Source organism: Callithrix jacchus, chromosome 6 (genome assembly GCF_049354715.1).
Source record: "Callithrix jacchus isolate 240 chromosome 6, calJac240_pri, whole genome shotgun sequence".
NCBI classification, from domain to species: Eukaryota; Metazoa; Chordata; class Mammalia; order Primates; family Cebidae; genus Callithrix; species Callithrix jacchus.
In genome coordinates, this window is record NC_133507.1 from 16749743 (window position 1) to 16776436 (window position 26694).

General features: G+C 35.8%; 1 long non-coding RNA gene and 1 other non-coding gene across 5 annotated transcripts in view; both read right to left on the bottom strand.

The window, feature by feature from the left end:
* The window catches only part of LOC144582969 (uncharacterized), a 512920-nt gene that overhangs the window by 185883 nt on the left and 300343 nt on the right, over positions 1–26694 (bottom strand). The window lies entirely within an intron of this gene.
* LOC118154911 (U6 spliceosomal RNA) lies at positions 14349–14455 on the bottom strand. The gene has a single exon (XR_004745165.2). It is a non-coding gene; the product is annotated as a U6 spliceosomal RNA (small nuclear RNA).

Sequence of the window (26694 nt, forward strand, 5' to 3'; positions counted from 1 at the left end):
AGTGCCGCCCCCTGAGCCGCCCTTTTGATTTTAGATAATATTCTAAGTAGACATAAGCCAAAAGGCTACTTAAGCATGGATTGGGGGCCACCTACCCTGTACACCAAACATTTTTAGTCTTAAGGGCTTAGAAGCCTACAGGGCTTGTAGCAGTTTTTTAGAGATTTGGACCGTGGACAATCCAGATAGTTTGCCTGTTTGGACTGCCAATGGAATGAGTGAAAAGCACTTGCATACATACACAAAACAAAGAGACTCTGAGTTGGACATCCAGGGTTCTAACCTCCACTTGGCCAAATACCAGCTCCCTGACCTCCTGCAAGTTAACTTCCAAGCCTCAGGTTTCTCTCCTGTGAGATGGAAGTGACATTTCAGAGAAATCTTCCATTAGGCTTTGATATAATATAAATGAGTTTTTCGAGGGTTGTTGGTTTTCAATAAATAGTAGCTGTGCTTAATTTTTCTAACACACATATGATTTTATATAAATGGCTAAATGATATACTAGCTTTCTAGTGCAGCATACATGTATACCACAAATGTAGCAGCTTATAGCAACATTTATTTATTATCTCACATTTTCTGTGGATCAAGAGTACACGCACAGGTTAACTACATCCTCTGCCAGCCTACAATCAAGGTGTTGGCCAGGCTGGGGTCTCATTTGAAGGTTCAACTGAGGACAGATTCACTTCCAAGCTCCTGTGGTTGTTGGTAGGATTCAGTTCCTTGCTCTCTGTCAGTTGGAAGCTGCCCTCAGTTTCTTGCAATGTGAACCTTTTTACATGGCAGCTTATGTCATTAAAGCCAACAAAGATGGCCAATAAAGAGTCTTTTAGCAAGATGGAAGCTAGAAGTAACATACTTGGGAAAGTGACATCGCATCACCTCTGCTACATTCTACTTGTGAGAAGCAAGTCACAGGCCTACCCATATTCAAGAGGAAGAGATTGTACAAGGTACAAGTACTAGAAAAAAGCAGAAATGTGGGGCCATACTAAAGTCTGTCTGTCACAGATGAAGTCAAATCACACATGCTGGATTTTAGTTTTATTTTCTCCTTTTTTTTTTTTGCTGTGATCCCTCATTCCTCTTTTCATTCCCCCATTGCTATGCACAGGAGATAGCATTTTAACATGCCAGCTTGTATAATCTCATATTTTTCTTCAGTCAGATATATAGATTAGTGGTTTGTAGCTCTCCTTAAAGAGGTCCTTCATGCCCCTTGTTAGCTGTATTCCTAGATATCCTACTGTCTTTGTAGTGATTGTGAATGAAAGTTCATTCATGATTTGGCTCTCTGCTTGTCCATTGCTTACATCCTTGGTTTTCTTTCTTGCATCCTGCTTTTTCTGAATACATCATGGAAATATTTCCAACTCAGGCAGTATAGTACTACATTGTATAATGTTCTCTAAAATTCGAAATATCCAGTCATTTTACTATCAATAGGAATTCAGCAAGCTCCCAGTCTTTTGGCACAACAAATAATGATGCAGTAAATATTATTGTACATGTATCTTTACTTCCTGCTGCATATTTTTCTCTGGGTTAGGTTCCTACAATTAAGTTTCTGGGTCAAATAGTTTTAATTTAATAGATATTTCCAGATTGTTTTCAAAAGAACTATAATAATGCATATTTTCACCAGCAGTATATTCAAGTATCCCTTTTTCCTGTATCCCCACCAGCCGTAGGAGTTATTGCTCTGTTCAATGCCTGCCACTATTATGGGCATAAAGGGATATCTCATTATTTTAATTTGCATTCACTGACAATTGGTGAGGTTGAGTATCTTAATGTTTATTAGCCATTTGGAATTGCTTTTTTGTGCATTGCTCCTTTGCTAATCATTCTATTGAAATGTTTGAAAGGGTTTTTACATAAAATAAGTCTTATATCATTTATGTTAAAAAATGTTCCCAGATTCATTATTGTTTTCTATTCTCCCTTTTTTCTGGAATCTTTTTGCACACAAAGCTTTTTCAATTTTGTATGATTCTCATACATGTTTTGCTATATGCAAATTCTAAACAATATATGAAGTGTCTTAAATATTACTTTTATAATGTTTATTGTCTAAATTTTTTTAGTTCAATCTTTAATCCTTCTAGCATTATTTTATGTTTTGGATAAAACATGAATTAACTGCATTTTCTTCTAGAGGGATAGCCAGTTATGCCAGTACCATTTGAAAACAATCTATGTTTTCTTACTGGTTCAAATATTATTGTCATTGTGCATTATATTCTCATGTATTTCTAGATATAGTTATGAATTTTTCAATCTGTTACACTGATCTATGTGTCTGTCTATATGACAATATAAGAAACTGATTCAAATCAATATTTTGAATTACTTTTTATATAAGTCATGTTCTCTTTTTCTAATCTTCTTTTGAATGCTTTTCTTGGCAATTATCTGGCTTTGTTTCCATTTATGTAAGCTCTTAGAATAATTTTATCTGGTTAAAAAAAGTATGTTGGGATTATAATTGGCATTGTATTAAACTATGTATCAATTTCAGAAGAAATGGCATGTTTATAAAAATGTATCAATCACTGGGTGCCTTTCTATTTGCTCAGATCTTGATTTATATTATGTAATATAAATTTGTAAAATTTAATTCATACAATTTTCTGTTACTTTCTTATTAGGATTATTCCTAATATTATATTTTTTGTCATTATGAATGTCGTTTTTGTTCTACTTTAAATCTAGATGCTTATTGATAGATCAAAGACTTTCTTTCTGTAGTGTTATCATATCACAAACCACCTTACCAAATTCTTATCAATTGAAGAATTTTTGTTTTAATTACACTCTATTGAGTTTTCTAGGTATCGAATAATTTTATCTAAAAGAGATAGGTTTATCACTTTTTCCCTTAAATTTGCATTGTTTGCTTATTTTCCTGCTGCATTTTTAGAACTTTCAACAAAATACTAACAATGGGCATCTTTAGTTCTTGATTCAAGAGTGAAATTACTGATTTGTGATTGAAATATTTGCAATTGATGGTTGGAAATTTAATTAATATCTTTGTGGTCCCATTTTGCTTTATAAAGAATGGCTAATGACTTGTTTCATTTGCTTTCCTGAAAGAAATGCTACTTCTTCATAGTATGACGTACCTTTCTACGACATCTTCCTAAAATCTAATAGTTTATATTTGAGACTTTTTGCATATATATTTATAAATAATATTCTTGATTTACTTTATCTAGTATTCCTTTACTTTAAGAAGGAATTTAGGCCAAGTGAAGTGGCTCTCATGCCTGTAAATCTCAGCACTTTGGGAGGCCAAGGCGGGCAGATCACTTGAACTCAGGGGTTCAAGAACAGTCTGGATAACATGGTGAACCCCCATCTCCACAAGAAATTCAAAAATTAGCTGGCTGTGGTGGCCTGCATGTATAGTCCCAGCTTCCTGGAAGGCGGAGGTGAGAGGATAACCGAAATTCATGGGGTCAAGGCTGCAGTGAGCTATGTTCATGCCATTGTACTCCAGCCTGGGTGACAGAGTCAAACCCTGTCTTCCCCTTCCCCCTAAAAAAGAGCCTTACTGAAATGCAATTTACATACTATAAAATTCATCCATTTTGAATGACTTTTAGTCAGTTTATAATTATACAACCATCATCACAATCCAGTTTCCATCACCTTGAAAAGATGTGCCGATGTGTAGCCAATTTCTGTTCCCACCTCCAGTTCTAGGCCACCACTAATCTGTTTTCTGTTTCTACAGAAACAAGACATTTTATGTACATAAATCATACACTACGTGGTCTCTATGTCTTGCTTCTTTCACTTGACATAATGTTTACGAGATTATGCATGTTTTAGCATGTATTACTATTTCATTCTTTTTATTGTTGAATCCACTTTCTTTTTAAAAAAAGTATGTATTTGAATTTTGGAAGTAAAGCCAAGAAAGTTTCTTAAAATGATTTGAGAAAAGTGTTCATCTTTTTGGTGATGTGTAACACTTGTATAATATTGTAATTGTCTTTTCCCTAAAGATGAGCTAGAATTTTGCTCTCAACCCATTTGGTGACCTTTTCAGTGTAAGATACATAATTGTTTAGTCATTTTTCATAGTAATTGATCATTTTAAGTTGTCACTTGTTTTGGGATAAATTTTAATAACATATTTTTTTAAATAATTCATTCTATTAGGATTTCAAATATTTGTCATGTATTCTCTTATCCTTTTAATTTTTTCTCTACCAGTGTGTTTGTGATAATACTTTTTCACAATCTTAATCTTGTATTTTATTTTTTCCGCTTACAATTTTTCAAACAATACCTGTTTTAATGTCTATAGCCTTTTTGTTATTTTAAGCATTAATTTTGATTAATATCTACTTTTAAAAAGAAATTCTTCTAGTCTTTTGTTTTGGTTGTGTTGTTTTGTGAATGTTCTGTTTCTCAAATCATGAGATGAGTAATTTAGATTCTAACTTGGATTTTATTTTAAAAATTCATCAGAATGCTGTTTTATATTTTTGTTAAATACACTTTTCATTGCTTTCTGGATAGCCTATATTGTCATTTGGATCTTCTTTTTGATTTAAAAAGTATCTATTCCAATATCTGTTGAAATTGTTTCTCAGTTTCCTAGTGGTTGACATCATTCTGGTAATTTTTGAATTTTATAATTTTAATCAGAGCATATGGCCTATCAAATTTTCTTGGTAATCAGGTTCAGCTCAATTTATGTAAGTGTTTCATGAACTTACAGAAAATGAATATAAGTTCTTTTAGGCATATATGGGCCTACATTGTCAAATATAATTATTAATTTCTCTCATATCCTTATTTTTGTCTAATTTCAAAATAAGTATAGTGAAATGTTCTCCTATATTGAAGGCTTATCAAATTCTCCCTGATTTTCTAATAAATTTATACATATAGTTGTTATTTAGTACATAGAGGTTTATAATAGAAGTATCTTCAACATTTGCTATATCTCTTGTGATTATATTATGCCTCTGTTTGATGTTTTAAATAGTACATTTTACCTAGATTATATTAGGTGAAATATAATTGCCACTTCTGCTGTTAGTTTTGTTCTTATTTACCTAATCTATCTTTTATTTTTTTTTAATTTTAAAGATGCATTAAATATGTCTTTTTGAATAAATAGCACATTTTCATTCCATTTTTAACTCTATCAATCTCTTGCTTCTAGTGGAAGAATTTAATTCATTCCTAAATTCATATATTAATTTTATTCCAGCTATCTTTATATTTACTACGTAATATCTTTAGTGATTTCCTTTTTAATTTTTCTGGTTTTGGTTTGTTTTTCACCAATTTGCTGAAGCTGGTATGTATTTCATTTCTTGACTTTTAAATTTAAAGTTGTAGAACATACTTTATATTCTAACTGATCACTTTCCCTTTTCAAGGACTCATAATCAGACCCTGTGTATTTACTAATATGATTCTAACTCTTTCCTATACCAAATATTCGATTAACTTTCTCTCCTTAGTCTTCTATGAGATGAAATCTTACTTTCCTTCTTCTTTCTTGACACTGTTCAACTCTCACACAGATGACATTTTTAGAATACTTCTTCCTTCTTCCTCCCAACTACCATCCAACTCAGTTTTCACTGAGCTAATTATGTTCAGATCTAAGCCATTATAATTTCCTTGCAGATGCTCCTTTTAATAAACCATATTATTGTTCTATTTCACATTACCAGAAAGTGTGTCACCATCCATTTAGATTTATGTGTGTAAACCAGGGTTCATTGCTCACCATGTTTCTCTCTTCCTCCATTTTTCTTACCTTGAGATTTCTATTATGATGGATCTGTTTGTTGGAGATGGTCATTGAGTATTTTCTTGTGATGGACTGAGTGATCTCTTCTTTGAATCCTAATGTCTTTGCAAGTATATTTCCTTTACTCCTGAGAGACAGATAATAACTCGACTAGGCACAAAATGGTTTACTTGTAGCCCTTCCTCTCAGTCATCTTCAAATGTTATCCCAAACTCATCTAGCTTCTAGCTTGTAGACAATCAGAACAATGGCAGTCTCATTATTTTTCCTTTATAAGCATTGTTATGTACTCAATTGTGTCCCAACAAATTTTATATGTTGAAGCCCAAATTCCAATGCAATGCATTTCAAGATAGGGCCTTCCGGGAGGTAACTGAGGTTAAATGAGGTCATTAAGGTGTGGTCATAATCAAATAGGACTGATAACAGAAAAAGATGGCAGATGTCTCTCTCTCTGTGTGTGTGTGTGTGTGTGTGCGTGTGTGTGTGTCCCTTTCTTTGCTTGTACACTCAGAGGAAAGGCAATGTGAGGACAGAGCTGTCTCCAAGCCAGAAAGAAGCCTCCCAGAAACCATCTCTCCTGACGCTTTGATCTTGAACTCCTGGCCACCAGAACTGTAAGAAAATAAATTCATGTTGTTTAAGCGAACCACTCTGGCATTCTGTCATGGTAGCCCAGGTCAAGTAATACAGGTCCTTTTTGCTTTTTATCCGAAAGTTTGTACGATTTTCTCTTTATCACTGGAACTCTACAGTGTTATTAGAATGAACTTAAGTGTGTGTGTCTTTTCTCACCAAATCTGACTAGAACTTAGGTCATTTTAATTTGCCCTACCTCTATCCCTCAGGGATATTTTTCTATAGGGACTTACTGCCTGTCTTTTTTTTTCTCCTCCTAAAATCCTATTATTTGTACTTTTAGTCTCTGAGATTTATTCTCCAGTTCTCTTATCTGTTATCTCATGTTTTTCAAATCTGTGTTATCTCATGTTTTTCAGATCTGTGTCATTTGAGATGTTTCTTCTAAACAGTGTTCCAGGTTATAAATTTAGGTCTCAGCAGTGACTATCTTCTCAACCAATTTATTTGTTACTTTTTATTTCAGAAATCATCATTCAGAAGATCTAGACACGTTTTCTGAGTACTGTAATAGAATCTCTTCTATTACTTGTTTTATTCAAAAAATTTGAACTCATCTGCCATTTTTCTGCTTCCATAAAAACACCTACTTCCACCTAACTGACATAATAATATACGCCTACATTCTTCATTCAAAAAAATTTATAACTAATAAGGTCCAGGATACCTGTATATGGGTATAGGGTACTTAGTTAAGAAAACTAACATAATTATTACTCTCACTGAGTTTATTGTCTATTGTTATAAACAGGCATCATACAAACCCATAAATGAATATCTGCAAGCAAATTTTAAGATATGCCATAAAAGAAAATAAGAGTACAGGAGAAAATAACAGGGCAGGGTAGTGGTGTAATAATAATTACTGTAAATAACATGGCTGTGAAATCTTCTCTGAGAAGTGAAATTTAAGCCAAGAATAAAGAATGAGTTGGATAAACTAAGATTTAAGTGGAAAAAGATTAAAGAAAAAGTTTATAAAGACAGTGATCTGCTCAAGGAATTGAAAGGGGTCACCACAACTGAAACCAGCTGGGCTTTGAAGGTTTCTATGGTGTAAATATGTCCCTCAAATTTCAAGTGTTGGAAACTTAATCCCCAAATTCATATGTTAATTGGTGGTAGGGGACTCTGAGACAATTGGGAATAGATGAGGTCATAAGAATATGGCCATGAGGTTGGGACTGGAAGCTTTATAAGATGAGAAAGAGAGATCAGAGCAGACCTGCTCTCGTCCCCTCACCATGTGATATCCAGTGCTGTCTCAGGACTCCGCTGAGAGTCCTCATCAGCAAGAGGGCCCTTATCAGATATAGTCCCTTGAACTTGGACTTCTCAGCCTCCAGAACTGTAAGAAGTGAGTTTATTTTTTTAATAAATTATCTAGCCTTGGGTATTCAGTTACAGCAACCGAGAGAGAGAGAGAGAGAGAGAGAGAGAGAGAGAGAGAGAGAGAGAGAGAGAGAGAAGGATCGTGTAAGAATGTAGTGTTCATTGCGAGAGCATGAAAAGTCATTGTGATTTTTCAGGGCAGAGTGATATTATCCCACTTTCATATAAAAAGGATGACTCTGGATGTTGTTTGAAGAATAGACTGGGGTGAATGAATTATGGAAGTTTATAAAAAAACATGGAAGTTTAGTGTCACCTAAACCAAAGGTCAGCAAACTTTTCCTGTGAAAAACCAAACAGGAAATACTTTAGGCTATGCATTACATATGGTCTCTGTTGTAACTAAACCACCATTGTAGCATGTAAACAGTCATAGATAATATATAAATGAATGTCTACAGCTGTGTTTTGCTAAATTTTATTAACAAGAACAGATAGAAAAGCTAAACTTGGCCAGCAAGTTGTAGTTTGCTGATTCCTGATTTAAACATTTAGAAATTCCTTTCACTAATGCCAAAAGATCATCACTAAGATGTTAATTCCGAAGTTCTGTAGTGTCTCTCATAAACGAATCACAGTGACTGGCATATGGCAGCTGTTCAGCAAATACTTGTTGAAACAATAATCAGTGTAGAGAAACACGATATTTAAACTTGTCTAATCAGAAAATAAATTTGGTTAGTCAGTCCCTTGGCTTGGTGTCACTAAGCCAGCTTTCTGCCCATAACAGAGCATATTGCAGAGTGACTAAGAGCAAGCAATGCTGGACAATTAGCGTAATAGGTAAGATATTTGCCTTAGCTTGTAATCTTTTTTCAATATTCTATATTTTCATATCAATGAAGAGAGTCTACATATGACAGAACTTCATCCCCACTTACCTTAGAATATTTTACAGTCTGCTTTTAACGTTAGGATAGGTAAATAGATTCAAGTTCTTCATGTATTCCCTATTTGATATATAAGATTTATGTAGTAATGCTATTAATCTTATTAAATGTGAATACTGGATAATGCTGGATAATTGGAGAGTATATGGGTCTAACCAACATCCCCAACACCAAGCTATTGAAAGAATATGGGAAAATCTCCTGCATACATTACCAATGAGTAGGCGAAATGTTCTAAATGCCAAGACCCCATAAACAGAACACATAATTACTAGACAGGACCTTGAACATTGAGCAACTCGGAACTGGGGATGATTTTGAAATCAACAAGTCCATTGCCCCCACTTTCTTGAAAAGAGTCTTCTCTGTGCTTACTATGAGATTACTTCAGTTGTGAAGGTGATAGGTGTTTACTAGGCTGAGATGAAGACTGAGAAAGATGTTGCAATGTTTAGAAAAGCTCACTCCATGTAAACCTTTCTCAGAATTTGCTCCTTCTTAGGTCAGCTTAAAATGTTATATACGAGAAACACCATGGTCAATAAAATCTCACAAGAATCTGCCAGCCAGGTTGGACTTTTTCCTCATCATAGCAATAAGCACTATTTACTTATTTTACCTGTAAGAAAAACATCACTACCAACTCATGGTAAGTTAGTATAATTATAATAACTTATTTTTCAAACTTTGAGAAGCTTTTAAAATTTTTTTTTCAAATTATGGAATAAGTATGTTTTCACAGTAGGCAAGTTTTAAAATGCACATGTAAAAAGAAAAATGATACCACTATATATTTATTCAAAATTGGTATCATGGTGAAAGCATTATCTGTGTCCTGTTTTTAAAAACTTTGTAATACAGCATACATGTCATTAATAATTCTTCAAAATATCAAAATGAATTTGACCAGTCACATATCTTTGGATACAATGGATACATTGGTTGATTCTAGGTTTTTACTATTACAAATAGTAGTATGAGAAATATTTTCATATACCAATTTCCTAAGCATTTTCTTAGCATAAATTTAGACTTGACGCACACCTCCAAGTTACCCTTCAGAGATTTAATGATGTATTTGTCCCAACAGTGTAAGAGATTAGCAGTTTTTGTATAATTTCATTAATAATGAATTTTGTCTTCAGTTTTTTCCCAAATAGACAATAAGTATCTAATTTTAATTTTTTTTGTTTTGATTTTAATTAGTTGAATTTTTTCAAGTCTTGTCATTGATTTTTTTATAAATTACTAATCTTTTATTTTTCTCCCTTGTATATTTATTTTATATAGTTATAATTTTATTAGCTTTTCATCTGTTACATACATTTACATGTTATTTTCCATTTGTCATTTGTATTTATTGTATAAAGTTTTTTAACATGCAAATTTTTAAAAATGTATCCAGTAATATGCTACATTTATGTAGTTTAATAGATTCAGATTGCACTAAATTTTTAACACATGCAATTTTATTTAATCTTTAAACCACCTCTAGAATGCATATAATAATTATCCTTACTTCAGTGGAGAAACTGAGGCATAGAGAGGTTCAATGTCTTTCCCAAGTTGCATACCAATTATTATGCAATAGAGCCTGGTATTTAAAATTAGACAATCTAATTCTAAAGTTCATTTTATTGAATATTTTCTTTTTTTCTTTTCTCTGGAGGCATCTGCCTAGAAAGTCCTGACCCACTCCAATACCAGACTTTTTTTAAAATTTCTTACACTCCTCTCTTTATCTAACTCTTCACTTTATTCTTTTCTACTCTCTTTTCCTTCTTCTTTACCCTCTTTCCCTTTCTCTTTCTCCAACTTCTACATTCTCTTCATTTGCTCTAAAATTGATGTTGCTACGATATAGGCTAAGAAGGAAAGGTAGTTCTTCAAATAGTTAACTATGTATGAAGTACTTATTAAACAATCTAACACTTTGTCAACAGTATGAATGCTAACTTTATAACATGAATAATAGATATACTTGGATGTGTATTTTATTGCTCTATTATTACTGCGCTAATGCCACATGCTCTAAATGTTCTATAATATTTTATTATCTGAGAGTGCAAATACTTTATCACAATATTTTTTCAAAACTTTTTTACTATTAATGATCATACATTTGGACATTAACCCTTTTCTTGCTTATCGGTTTTGATGAGTTAGTTGATCAAAAGGAAGTTCTAGTTCTCCAAAGGAAGCAAGAGTGGTGTTTTTGTGTTTCGCTTTTTGATATCATAAACTGATGAATTTTTAAATATGGCTGTGTTTTAATATCCTTATTGACACTCAAATTTCCATTTTTGGACAGTGGAAGCCCCTTCAAATTTTATCTGAATCATTTGGAATCAAACTCCAACTGTTCTTTGTAACTTTCATACTTTGAATGATCCAGACTCATTTTCTACTTAAATCAGGAATCAGTCATATCTTCGGGGATCCCTGATTAATGTTGTGATTAAATTCATGATCTGAGCATTAGGGGTGCTTGTTGCTATTGCTTTAGTCATAATTTCAAGTATTTTTTCTGGCCAAAAAAATACAGAATGAGTTCATCCTGATATTTTCATTCAAACGTGGGATTATACTTCTTGTCATATCTTATTCGATTTCAGATTTGATCTCTTCTTTAACACTAAAAATCTTTGTTTATTCACATAATTATTTTCTGTACACACACAGAACTGACAATAAGCTTGGGTGTATTTGTTTTTTTTTTTTTTTGGTTTTAATTATTGTTATCCTCTGCATTTAATTCATTAGGACATGCAATAAAATTACTACATTTTAAAGTTATTTGAAACAGTTTCTCTTTGTATCATGTTTCCAACCACTCAACTCAAAGATTGTTTTCTTTTAATTATTAGCAATTCCTTTTTATGCTTTATGTAATTTTTGTTTCAAAAGCAGATGCATTTACATGGCATTAAAGTCAAACCTACAAAACAAAATGTATTAGAAAAGTGTAACTTCAACCCTATCTCTGCTATTCTCTATTTTAAAAACAATCACAAATGTTTTTTCTTCTATTTTAAAGTAAAGGATTTATATGTATATATGTCCTTTTGTATTATATATATTGCTACTTTCAATGATTTACATATATATATCTTTGAATATATGTGTATATATACATATGAATATATAGATATAAAATACATATCAGTCCTTTCTCAATTAAATGTTGTGCCATATTATACAAAAATGTTTCCAACAGTTTTATTGATTGTACTTAATAATACATCCCAAAGATCATGTAAGAGCAGCAGCATAAAAATATATTTCTAATTACACACTAGCATAATACTTCATTGTGTATTCATAGTTTATTTAGTTTAGTTTTTATTTTTTTATACCTTGGTGTTTTTCTTCTATTGAATCATACAAATTTGTTCGTATGATTTATTAGCTAAATAAATCTTTTAGCTAATTTACCTTTGACAAAACAACAGATTTCAAAACACTTATCAGCTTTTCATTTGTGTGTAGCATTTAAAAAATCTGTAGCATATATTTGCAAAACAATACTCTTAAACAGATGTGCTTTGAAAGTTACCTGGTAATGATTTGATTTATATCATAGCTTATTTAAGAGAACAATTAGTTTAGGCCAGGCGCGGTGGCTCAGGCCTGTAATCCCAGCACTTTGGGAGGCCGAGGCGGGTGGATCATGAGGTCGAGAGATCGAGACCTTCCTGGTCAACATGGTGAAACCCCGTCTCTACTAAAAAATACAAAAAATAAGCTGGGCATGGTGGCGCGTGCCTGTAATCCCAGCTACTCAGGAGGTTGAGGCAGGAGAATTGCCTGAACCCAGGAGGCGGAGGTCGCGGTGAGCCGAGATCGCACCATTGCACTCCAGCCTGGGTAACAAGAGTGAAACTCCGTCTCAAAAAAAAAAAGAACAATTAGTTTAAAAGGACAGATTAGACATGTGTTTCTTTCAAAAAAGCATGATTTTTTGATAATCTGAATTCAAGTTCAGATCTAATAAATAGAAAGCATCCTAAAGTGTATCATTTTATTTATTTTAATGCTGTTTCTTGAAATTATAGTGATCTACAATGTGAACAGTAAAGCAAATAATGTCAAACTCCTCATTTATGTAGATTTAAGCCCCTCTAGGATTATGTACCATTTTTAAGCGTGGATTGAAACCAGGGCACTTCCAAGACACAGCTCAGCTCGCGTTTCTATGTGATTAATTTTAAAAGCAAACTTAGAGGCATTCTTTTTCCTCCACCCCCAACTTAAACAATCTTCAGCTACAGAGGAGAGCTGCTACCTCACTCCAGCAAAGAAAAATGTTACTGCAAACTCACTTTGACCAGCCAGTTTCTCAAGATCCTTTTTTATTTTATTTTATTTATTTATTTTGTAAAGACGGATGGTCACTATGTTGCCCAGTCTGGACTTGAACTCCTGGGCTCAAGATACTTCTGACTAAGCTTAGAGTAGCTGGGACTACAGCCACCCACCACCACACCCTGATCTCACATGTCACTCCCAGCTAATTTTTTTTTTTTAACTTTTTGTAGAAACAGGGTCTCACTATGTTACCCAGGCTGATCTCAAACCCCTGGCCTAAGCTAGCCTCCTGTCGTGGTCTCCCAAGGTGCTGGGATTATATGTGTGAGCCATATAATCTCATCAAGACCCTGACCATCAAGACCCTTTTTTAAAACTCACAATTCATCAGTACAGTTTTACATTCTCTTTCTTTTCTTCTTTTTACGAAAACAAAACTGTACCCTTTAAGAAAGCAGAACATATAGGAGGGCATCCCTGCTGGCCTGTTCATCCTGCAAGGTTTTGCAAAAAGGCAGAGCCTGTTGCAACACCTTCTCTGGTTAGCCATGCTGGGTGAGCAGACGTGTGCTTGGCCTCACAAAGCACAAAACAGAACCCGCTGTTCCCAGAGCACACACAGAAGGTTAAAAGGTAACAACAAATCACAAAGTGACTTTAAGCATATTAAAGAAATCAATGATTTAGTGTCTTAAACACATATTCTCACTTAGAAGTGGGAACTAAATAATGTGTACATATGGGCATAATAGACCTTGAAGACTAGGAAAGGTGGGAGGGTTGGGGGTGCTAGGGATAAGAAATTACTTAACGGGCACAATGAATACTATTCGGCTGATGGTAACAATGGAAGTCCAGACTTAACACTATGCAATATGTCCATTTGGCAAAACAGCACTTGTACCCCTAAATCAATACAAATTCAAAAAGATTTTTTAAATCCCTGGTCTCTTTAAACTATTTAATATACACAACTTGTGAGATACAGTCTTTGCAAAAATTACGATCATAATTGGCCACACACCATTAATTTTTTTCTTTATATACACAATCTTGACATGCTGTGGTTTAGATCCTACCTTGGACTAAGCTCTGAGGGCTACACTTAGCTGTCTGGGAATTGTAGTGCAGGCTTTCTTTTCTGTTTTAATTAAATTAAGTATTCAGGAGGCTGAGAACACAGAGTCCCTCTCCCCTATGATCCTCTATACTTAGGCTTAGAATTAAACGAAACCCTTTGCGTTCAGCTAGTGCCAAAACAGAACCAAGCCCTAAACAGGTTGCCATAAGCATGTTGGCTTTGCTTAGTGTTTAATGTTTTTTAAAACAGCATGGAAAGCTTCACAAATTTGAGTGCCATCCTAGTGCAGGAGGCATGCTGATCTTCTCTGTATTGTTCCTGTTTTAGTATATATGCCACAGAAGTGAACACTCATAGTTTATTTAACCAGTCCCCTATAGCGGGACACTTGGGTACATAGTCTTTTACTATGACAAACAGTGCTGTAAACATCTTTGAGAATATGTCTTTTTGTACTTTTGCAATGTATCATTGTGACAAATTATTAGAAGCAAAATTGCTGAGTCAATGGATTAATATATATGCATATATAATTTTGCTAGCTGTTACTATATTTCTTGTATAATTTAATATATCCATTGCTAATCTACAAGAGTGTGTACATCTTTGAAGTTTCACAAATAGTGTGTCAACTTTTTGGATTTTGGCACTCTGGGAGGAATGTAATGGCATTTCAGCGTCGTTTTTCAATTTCGTTTTTCTTACTATAAGTGAGGTTGAATGTCTTTTCATAAGTTAAAGACCATTTGTTTTTCACTTTCTGTAAATCAGTGTCTATATATATCTCACCTATTGGTCTTGTTGTTTCTCATGTTTTTAGAAGTTCTTTTTAGATTACTGACTCTTCTGGGGTGTTTTGCAAGTAAGTTACAAGCTTTTTTGGTACTTGCAAAAATTATACATATAAAATATCACATATATTTACATCATACTATAAATTCATAGTATATCACAGTATGATAGAACATATATATGTATTAAATAGGTTATGTCGCATATAATTATATGCATTTATATATATTCACATATCTCAAGTTTTCACTTACTGAATATGAATTTTCCAGTCATTATTAGACAAATTATTCCCATTTCTAGATAATAAAAAAATTATTCCATATTTTATTTCAGTACATGGTAGTTTTTATTTTTTACACTTAAATCTTTGATTCATTTTGAATTCTTTTTTGGTATATGGGATGAGGAATAGACCAATTTTTATTTTTTATTTTGTTATTCTTATATTCCATTACCATTCATCAAGAAGTTCATCTTTCCCCCACTAGTATGAAATGTTATGGTATTATAAATTCAATTTTTGCATGTAAGTAAGTCTATTACTAGTTCTGTTCATAGAGCAGAACTATTATATCTATATATTAACTTATAAATAATATATTTAATGATGTTAAATGTTCCTTCCAGAAATATGACATGACTTTCTATTCTTTCAACTCTACTTCGGGAGTGTTCTATAATTTTTCTCATACAAATTTTGCCTGTTTTAAACTTTGTTACGTTATTATTAGGGTCTTCTCTTTTTAATATATTGTTCAGATCTATTTTTGAGTGAACTGTTGTCTGTGGTAAGGCAGTAGACCAACTTCATTCTTTTCCATTTGACATACAGCTATTTTAGTAACTTTAGGTGGAAAGACTATTCTTTACCCCACTGAATTGTCCTAGCACCCTTGACAAGTCAGTTGGCTCTAATATGAGTTTACTTCCAAACTCTCCATTTTATTATTTTGACCTGTGTCACTATTATTATGCCAGTACACGTTTACTAAAACTGTGTAAATTTTTACGTCAGGAAGTTGAGTCCTTGAACTCTGTTCTTCTTTTTCAAAATTGTTTTGGCTATTCTGGTTTGCTTGAATTTTCATAGCTGTTGCTTTTGAATATATAATTTGAAAACAACCAGTGTTTCAAATTCTAATGTTTGCTTTATTAGAATTTTTCATTGTTCCATTTGGTTTCATCAAAGAATTAATTACAAACTTTCCCTCCTCTCTATTTCTTGTAACTCTAATTTTCCCATCTCTCATTTCCATTGCTAAAATTTCAGATCAATGTTAAATAGTAATTGTGATTGCGTGAATCCTTGTAGCATTCCTGACTTCGATGAGAATTATTTTAAAGGCTTACTGTTAATTTTGACATTGGTTATTAATTTTAGCAAACATAACAATTTAGCAAATTCTTTCTCATTAATTAAAACCTTGTAATCAGGAATGACTATGAGGATATGTCATATTTCTGAGTCTTAATTTCCCTGTCTATGAAACTGGGGAGGCCGGGCGCGGTGGCTCAAGCCTGTAATCCCAGCACTTTGGGAGGCCGAGGCGGGTGGATCACGAGCTCAAGAGATCGAGACCATCCTGGTCAACATGGTGAAACCCCGTCTCTACTAATAATACAAAAAAAATTAGCTGGGCCTGGTGGCACGTGCCTGTAATCCCAGCTACTCGGGAGGCTGAGGCAGGAGAATTGCCTGAACCCAGGAGGCGGAGGTTGCAGTGAGCCGAGATTGCGCCATTGCACTCCAGCCTGGGTAACAAGAGCGAAACTCCATCTCAAAAAAAAAAGAAACTGGGGAGCTGAAGCTAGACTGGGTCAGTGTCCAGTCAAAGAAATGGTGGCTTTGGGGTTCAACACAAACCAGCTTCCCTAACTGGCTCTGGGATATTGGACCTGTTAATTAATGTTTCCAAGACTAAATTCCTCATGGATGAAAAATGTTGACTGGCCATGTTTACCCTGCAGCGTTTTGGGGATTAAAGCTAATATAAGGAAAGCACCTGGCATATAATAGCCAAGACACAGCAGCTTTTATTCATTTTATGTCCTATAAGGTTTTTCTAGCTTTAAAATGCTAGAGTGCTCTCTCTGCATGTCTCTTTTCACAGCCTACACTCAAATATGTAAGAAAACTAACTGCCAAATAATTTGCCCTAACTTGGAGTAGAAGTTTAAACTTCAGATTGGTGAAGGGCAGACTGTATTATCCCCATCGGATCCTTGATAGCTTCATTATGGCAGATAGATATGTCACACAACAATAAATACAAGAAAACTCAACAATGAGACTGAGAGAAGATTTTGTGTGCTATTCACATAACCCAACATCAAAATGAATTGACTACTTGACAGATTCAGAGAGATCTTAAGAGTTGGAAGGAACATCAGTGGATGATAAATTTCATCTCAGACACAAAGCATCACTATTCATTCTGGAAACTTTATTGTGCCATGTTTATCTTTTCATTTTTTACTCCCTCCCACCTCTCCATCCCTTAAGATAATTTATAATCATTTACCATGAATTTAGTGACTTGTGTACATGTCTCATGTCTTTCACTAGACTGAGACATACACGGGTCAAGCACCATGTGATATTCAAATAGTATTGGATTCCTGGTAAGTACAGAAGAATGAATAAATAGCTCTGTAGTTAAACGAATGAAAGAATGGATGAACCGGTAATTAATTAGCTGGCTAATCAACCACCTTCCTGCTTTTCCTATTCCATTTGCATTCACTAGGTTTAAGTGTAAAGGAAAAGATTAATGCGCAATCATGTAAATAGGTGTCTCAGGAATCATTTATGTTTCCTGGCAAGACCTTGCTCTAATATAACTGATGTCATTTCTAAGCACCCCACTTATTAATTAAATAATTAGTTTAGCTAGGTCACTTTGATTATGCTATCTTGGAGAGAGATACAAAGACTGAATATATATATGTGTGTAATATATATGTATATTAATAGATACACATTTTTTAGTATAAATTATTTTTTCCTGGAATTTGTAGGTTACTAATCCATCTTGAATAACTAGTTCATGGAAGGAACAGTGCAAGGGACTCTTTAAGTGTCACAGGATAAAGAATCGTTGGAGACCTACTGCTCATTTTCACTTTTTCTCCCCCAGACACCTGAGTAACCCCAAATCCCACCACAGTTTCTCGTAAGGCATGTTTGTCAGTGCGTTTACAGAGGTTCTAATTAATTCTTTGTAATTGCCTAGTGTTTTCTGCCTCCGTTTCTCACCACCGTCCCAGCCTTGGAAACAAGATGTTCCACCTCTGGAGGCTGGCCTGGTAAAAGCCTATTAATAAATAATTAAGTTTGGAGACTCCTGCAGTGGTGAGTCATGGCTGGGAGACCACGTGGCAGCTGTCTCCATGACAACTCACCAACAGAACTGCACTGCTCTGTTTCTCCTTTTGTATGTGTGGAGAGAGTGGAGGCAAAGATGCAGATTAAAATGAGATTTGTTTTATGGATGTTTCTTTTTAATTCTGTTTTGAAAAAAAAATCTGCCACTGAATTCAGAATTCAAGAAACGCTTTGTTTATGTCAAATGAAATGTGACCTGCCGCTGGATGCAAAACCTTCTAACACATCTTTTCCTTATCCCAAGCTCGCCTGCTCCTTCTAGATCTGCTACTGGCTCCACCCCAGCCCTACCTTACTGGGTGTACTAGCCCTTGCCACGAAGTCACTGCCATGTAGTCATTACTGCGCCACTGGATCCTGCCAAATACTTCTTCACTCACTTCTCTCCCCATATCTATTCACTTGCTCTTCAGTGTAAACTAAAATTGTATAGAATGCAAAGAACATGGATTTTGGAATAGAGCGGGTCCCCAGCCTCTTCTCCTAACTATGTGACTTAGAAAAGTTACTGGACCCCAAAACCTAAAATGCAATTAAAAAAAAAATTACTGGACCTCTCTTCATCTGTTTCCCTGCCCATAAAATGAAAATAATTATCCCCTTGCAGGATTGCAGTGAAATTACAGGAGACAGCATAAAGTAGGAGATAAAAACACTTTTTACATCAGATCGTCTGGATTTGAATCTTCTCTTTGCCCTTTACTCACTTGCTTTTTTTAGGGCAAGCTACTTAATTTCTCTAAGTCTCAGTTCCTTATCTAAAAAGCTGATCAAACAATCACAGACAGATTTATTTGAAACATCAATTTACAGGAATGTATGTAAAAGCCTTTGGCAAAGTGTGACCACTTAATATATGCTCATTACAGTTTATTAAAGGATGTAGCATTATAGTCAGTGTGTGACAAATAAAGCTATTTTTATAATGATGAGTGTATTGTGAGACAATGGTAACTTAATATAAGGGTCTGATAGGTGGGGGCAGCAGCATGGGCACAACAGAGCGTAAGACATTAAACCCTTCAGATAGAACCTTTGAATTTCTAACCAGATCTAAGCTCAGACTCCTTCTTTGCAGAATCATGACCAGGTCAATCCTATCCCAGCACTGAGGTAATTTGTTCTTGATATTCTGCATTTTCTTCCCTCCTGTGGTCTGTTCTATGGTCCAAGAGGCTGACACTTGCAGACTGTATCTCTTAAGCTTGCTTTCAGGTGGCTTCCAGATGTATAAAACCAATAAGAGAAACCCAATGAGAAACACACAACTGTTTAATAGGAGCAAAGAGGACAAGGCCTGGAACCAAGGAGATTCTCCGGGATCTCTATTGGTACTTCAAAGTTTAATAATAAATAGGAAACTACAGCAACCTGATAAATCTGGAACAATTGAGAACTTAGATCCTTCCATCATGAAGTCATGGATCATTCTGCCAAGCAAAGAATCTTGAGTTGATGGCAGAGGATGAAGGTGAAGAATGGCCGCTGTCAGAGGAGAGCTACAATAACTAACATGGGTCTTGGGACTAGCCACATAAATGATAACTATAGAAACCATGCACATTTCATGTCACTTGATTTTTCCCACCTGTTCTTCCTACCTTAAATAAAAAAATTACAGAAGTGTCCATTAAATTTCAGGGAAATACGTGAGTGAATTGACATCATCCTTTGAAAATATGGTAGCTGATGAGACTTTTTCTCTCCTCTCTTTTGGGGACAACTGCTTCTTTACTTAACAAAAAGCAAGAAAAGATGCTGATTGGCAAAAAGGGGAGACTGGACAGGTTCTCCTATAGTTAGCCCACCTCTCACATCATAAGACTCTTCTTTCTCTCCCTCGCTCTGAGGCCAAGGAAGCTGACGCCTACATACACCCTGCTGATGGTTGGCAAATGAGATGTATCAGCAAGAGACTGAAGGGCGAAATAAGACACAAATAGAGGGAAAAGTGCTTGGGCTATCCCTGCCCTGCTCCTTCTGTAGCTGAGCATCTGTGGCAGAGGCCGTGTCATTCCATCTTTTGTCAGGCCACGTGCTGTGCTATGTCTTTGGATGCCACCCTTTCTCTATTTGCTCTCTTACCCTGCCAATTCCTCTGCATGTGATCCCTGCATTGAAATCTTTCAGTTGTAAATTCTGCTTCCTACTGAAGCTGTTACTCACATTGAACGTATTCCTGGAGCCCGCTCATGTGTCAGTGCCTTCCATCTCTGTATTGTCTACACATAATAGGTTCTTCACAAAGGTTTGCTAAGATAAAATCCTTTGGAATTAGAGTGACTCGGTTATCTAAAAAAAGGTCAGCCAGAGGTCAGCTAGAACACCGACATAATTTGGGGTGACCATAACTCCCATCTGCTAATCCTATCTGTAGATAAGTACAACAATCTTGGTCATTTTCATCTTTCAGTGTCACCAATCATAACCGTCTTAAGAAAAATCAAACACAGAATGGCTCATCACTGTTGAGAACTATCCAAATTTTCTTCTTCAAATTGACTTGACATCAGTGGTTACCACCACAGATAATAGTTAATGATGCCATAGGAAGCAGACTGCAAGATAAGTCTGAAATAAGAAATAATTGCTTATTTATTCTGAAAAGTCTCTAAGCCAGAAATACTGGAAACAATGTCTCAAGATCACTGGAATCGCTGTCCCCCTAAGCAATGAGAATTGCTAACATAGAACTCCTCTGCTCAATTCTAGCATCAACACAGCAGGCTCCTCACAGCCTAGTTCTCTGCAGGCTGTTCTCTCCTATTCCTTCCATGAGATAAGATTTTTGTAGCCACAGTTAATTTTCCGTTCTGCCCTCTAGACATCCCTTCCATCTTATTTGTGTCATACTAGTGCCTGTGAATCCTACAGGAGAGGACAACTTCAAAAACAAAATATAAAAAACCAACTGCCATAAGATCCCTACTTTTCTTTTTTCTTTTAATCTCCAAGAACATTTCACTTCCTGCTTTGGGAAGCAACCTCATGTCTCTTCCTGCTATCTGGACTATTCAGTTTAGCACTTCAGTCGTGGAAACTTATCAAGTCCTTGTGTTCTCTGCCGGGCTGAGTTTTAACCCACGTGACCTATTTCTTTATCCCACACATGCGCAGTGCTGTCTAACGCATTCTTCCATCCTTGCATTATCTGTGATTTCTGAGCTCCTCTATTGGTTTTCCATCCCTATTAGCCACTGTGTAGTTTATAAACAGCTTGACTCAGGGGTTTCACTTAAAGTAATGTGGGTTCACCCCAAATGAATGCTTAGAAGCAGCAGATGAAATTTTAGTTCTCTGAAATGCAGTGGATGTAAATCAGATTAACTGTCTCACTGACTCTGGGAACATCCGGGGATCTCATTTCCTGCCTAAGTCGTTGGAGCTTTCATGTTAACTTTTGGCAGGTAATGAAGTTGGGACCAGTCATTCATCACCAATAACTGCTCTGAAAACACATCAGGTTAAAAACTGTGACAGATAGACTGAGCTTTGCTTTCCAGCAAATCGAATGCCAGTAACCCAGCCACTTTGTCCTTTTACTCTCTCTCCCTACCCCAGAAAGGTTTCCACATGTGAGCCATGGGGTATGCAAGAGGTCCTTTTTTTTCCGCCATTACTCCAGGGCAGAAACAAGAGCAGGTACCTACAAGATTCTCTCTTAAACAATGTACAATTTTAATAAAAAAATGTCATGCTAGGCCATCATTTTTTACTTATCTTAAGGTTTATCTAACCCACTTCAAAGAGAGACAGGCATTATGGTAGTTTTGTGATAAAAAGCATGGAAGACAAATGTCTGTATAAGCACATGTATAGTCATGTTTACAGCAGCTGTAATTAGAATAGCCAAAAACTGGAAACATCCATGTGCCCATCAACAGGTGAATGGATAAACCAATTGTGGTTGTATCCATATAATGCATACTACTAAACAATAAAAAAGAATATACTATGGCTATCCTATGAATGTACCCTAAAGCAATTATGCTAAATGAAAGAAATCAGATAAAAAAGGTCCATACTAAATGACTCCATTTATACAAAATTCTAGAAGATGTCAATGAATCTACAGAGTCAGAACGTTACAAAGATTAGTGGTTTCCTGGGATAGGCAAGTGGAAGAGATGACAAAGGAGCATGGGAGTTGGTATGTCTCCATCAACTCAACTGTGGTGATGGTCTCACAGGGATGTGCATATGTCAAATGAATGTATAAAGAAAATGTACATATATACAATGGAGTACCATTCAGCCGCAGAAAAGAATGAGAGCCATCATTTGCAACAACGTGGATGGAGCTGGAGGTCATAAAGTGAAATAAGCCTGGCACAGAAAGACAAACATCACATGTTGTCACTTATTTGTGAGACCTGGAACTCATGGACATAGAGAATAGAAGGATGGTGACCAGAGCCTGGGAGGGGTAGTAAGAGGCTGGGGTGGTAGTGTCAGGGGTGCTTAATGGGTACAGAAAAAAGAAAGAATGAATAAAACCTACTATTTGATGCACAATAAGGTGACGATAGTCCATAGTAATTATATATTTAAAATTGTACATTTAGAAATAACTAAAGTTGGACTGTTTGTAACACAAAGGAGAAATGCTTGAGGTGATGGATAACTCATTCTGCAAGACGCGGTTATTTCGCATTGCATGCCTGTATCAAAACAGCTCATGTACCCCATAAATAGATATACCTACTATGTACCCACAAAAATTAGAAGTTTAAATTTTTTTTTTAGGAAACGGAAAACTCATCAAACTGTACACTTTTAAGAGTCAGTTTACTGAATGTCAATTATACCTCAGTAAAAAATAAAAATTAAAGAAAACTCCAGGGATCTGGAGTCAGAGAACCTGGGATCAAAGCTTGGTTCCAACACTCTTAAACTGTGTGACGCTGTCAATTTACTCAACTTCTTTATGGATCTGCTTCCTCTATTATGGAAGGGGAATATCAACCTAATTCATGGGTTTCTGTGTGTTGAATTTGTTGATCATGTGAAGCACTTAAAATAATGTCTAGCATATAACGAGTCCATAATAGTGTTATTTTCATGTTGTCAATGTGTCTGGCATAGTGTCTTGCAATTTACAGATGTTATCTCATTTAACTCCCAAATAATCCGGGTTTGTATAATGCCCATGCTCATTATACAGACCCAGAGTCTGAAGTCTCATGTCAGGTGGTGAGGGCAAAGCTGTAATTACTTTTCTGGCCTGACTCCAAATCCCTCATGTTGTCTTTCCGATAAACCACAAGTCCAACCCAAGGCCCACAATGAGGTTTGTAATGCACTCTTTGCATCTTTGACATATCCTTAGGAAAATGGAGATGCTGATGGCTCTGTTCAGTATTCCCTCTTGTGGGAGCTGTACACTTCTGGGTGGTGCTGGCCTTGATGGCAGGTACCTCCAACTAAACTCTCTGCAGATTTATAGAGGGAACTGAGTCCTATACGTAAGATTAATCTTCAAATAGGTCTTTCTTTTCTCTCCTTCCTTCTTTCTTCCTTTCTTTTCCTTTCCTTTCCTTTCTTTTTTCCTTCCCTTTCTCTCTTTCTCTTTTCTTCCTTTAGATAAATGAGTACATAGATGAACATATACAGTGTAAGGAAAGAGTCTATGAGAATCAGGGAGCACAGAGCCCAGATCAGGGGTATTTCACATCCAGCAGCCCACAGTACATCAACCTTGACCTCTGCATTTATGTCCCGGACCTGCTCGCAGGAGGAGGTAACATGTTTAGAGTGGAAAGAGCACTGGACAAAGAAGGAAGGCAGCTAGAGACAGGTTCACATGACATCACTTTTTATCCTCCCAACCCTGGACCAGTTCACTACATTTCTCTGAGTCCTGGAACCTTCTGTAAAACAGAAACAACAACCCTGCTTTGAACAGCACTTTCTAGCTTCATACGGCATGTTTGCATGCCTTGTTTCTTCTGTTTCTTGTAACAGGATAAGTTTAACTGTGTTCAGTAATGGAAATGGAAGTTCTGAGAGGTTAAAGTTTGCCTTTTAAAGTTTAACCTCTGACCTTTAGTTAGTGGTAAAACATCGATTAAAACTCAGCACACAAGGCCACCTACCTTACAGAACTGATGTGAGAATCAAGAAAAACATTAAACAGAGCAAACAGTCTATAAGGTGCAAATCATTCATTAGTATACAGATTTGGGGAGTTGCTGAGACATATCACAGAGGCCACTGGCTTGGAGTTGGGCTTCTCAGTTTCTGGGTGCAGCTCAATCACCAGATAACTGGGTGTTTTGAAAAGTTGCTAAACTTCTATGGAACTCAATTTCCTCATTTGTAGAAGAAAATCATTTTTTTTTTCTGGGTGATTACTAGTATCTAATGATTTTTCTAAAGAATAAAACTTTTCTTATGGTCACTTGAATGGCCTGTGTCCCATTAAATTCAGTAGATCCCCTTCTAAAAGAAAAAGAATGTGGGGGTGAGGAGGTGAACACTCAGAGAAGGGATCCTGGAAGACATTAGGGCGATATAATAACTCATCATGCTTCAAGACCTCATTTTCTCTGTTTCATGCTGAAGAACCGTAATTACTGTGAGCACTCTTCACGATTTCTTTTCACAGCTTTAATGATTCCCGTTGCTTTGTTCTAGATGTTCTCAAACTTTCTAAAGTGGGCTCTTCCCGTAAAAACAAAAAAGCTGAAGATGATGATTTACCCATCAAGGAAAATTTGTCCACTCCAGGGTTTATCTAAAAAACTCTGGGAAGTTGTTCTGAGATGACAATGCAGTTAATATGATTACTCTGAACGGACAAACCATAAATGTGACCAGATTATGTGTAGTCTAAGTAATCTAATTTGCCCATTTAGCATACTACCGGAATAATTTACGAAGTTTTCCAATTAGGTCCTTGTTCAAGTTCTTCATCCCTGGAGTCAGGGGGTTGAGAGAACCCATAGCTCTTTAGATTTCCTCAAAAGCATTTTAGTATTTGGTAGAATACCATCACGTCAGCATTATCGTACAATGGTATCCAGAGACTTTGGCCTTACACGGCCAACCAGCTCATCACCTGATTCTGTCAGTAAAATTTTATTGGAACACAAACTTGTTTGTGTGTTGTCCATAGCAGCTTTTTTGCTATAATGGAAGAGTGAATAAGTTGTAACAAACACCACGTGACCCACAGGCCTACCGTATTTTCTAACTGAATCTTTACAGGAAATGATTGCCAACGCCAGCCCTAGAGGATGGGGGAATCATTCTGGTTCTCAACTTTAAATGCAAACACGAAAGGTTTAAAGGATTGGAAAAATACAGTTCGCTTCCTTCTTACTTTTTACTCAGGACACTTATCTTTTTTCAGTCAACCTGGAGCGAGTGAATTCCAGGTACAAAACAAAATCACCTTGAACCCAGCCAAAATAATGGATCATCTGAGATTTCTACTCTATGGCTCTGTATTTACCAATTGCTTTTGCCTTCATGGTCATTGAATTCTCACCAAAACTCTAACAGACATCAAACAACAAGAAGCTATTTCAAATCGAATTTGCCTTTTTGCAAATAAGATTATATGAGGATCAGAGAAAATGAGTGACAACTGACAGAATTCTGATAGTGGGGACCTTTCTGCTCCAAGGGGCTTTATCTCTCTGTTTCATTCAATCCTGACAATAACATGACATAGCAAGAATGATTGTGCCTCTTAGGCAGATACATTAAGGACTGGATAAAACAGGAAAGTTGCTGAAAACCCAATACTTACAAAATTAGCATATTTGCACCAAGTCAATCAGTTAAGTGCCAATTTTTGTGTGTGGGGGGCGGGTGAAGTCTCACTCTGTCACCCAGGCTGGAGTGCAGTGGAGGGATCTCGGCTCACTGCAACCTCTGCCTTCCAGGTTCAAGTGATTCTATTGCCTCAGTCTCCCGAGTGCTGGAATTATAGGCGTGCACCACCATACCCAGCTAATTTTTCTATTTTTAGTGGAGATAGGGTTTCACCATGTTGGCCAAGCTGTTCTCGAACTCCTGAACTCAAGTGATCTGCCCACCCGGCCTCCCAACACGCTGGGATTACAGCAGTGAGCCACCGTGCCCAGCTAAGTGCTGATATTTTTAAGAATTTTCTTTGGAGTTAGGGGTCTTATTAATGTCCAGGCTAGAGTTCAGTAGCTATTCATAGGCCCAATCATAGCACACTGTATCTCAAATTTCTGACCTCAAGCAATCCTTCAACCTCAGCCTCCCAAGTAGCTACAACTACAGGTTTCAGCCACTGTGCTAGGACAATCACTAATTGGGCAAATCACTAATTTGGTCAAGTTTGTTTTTAGATCAAAAGACTTGAGATACTTACTTTTTCCCACACATGCGGAATTTAAAGGAGGCCGAGAATACAAATGGCATATGAGGCCAT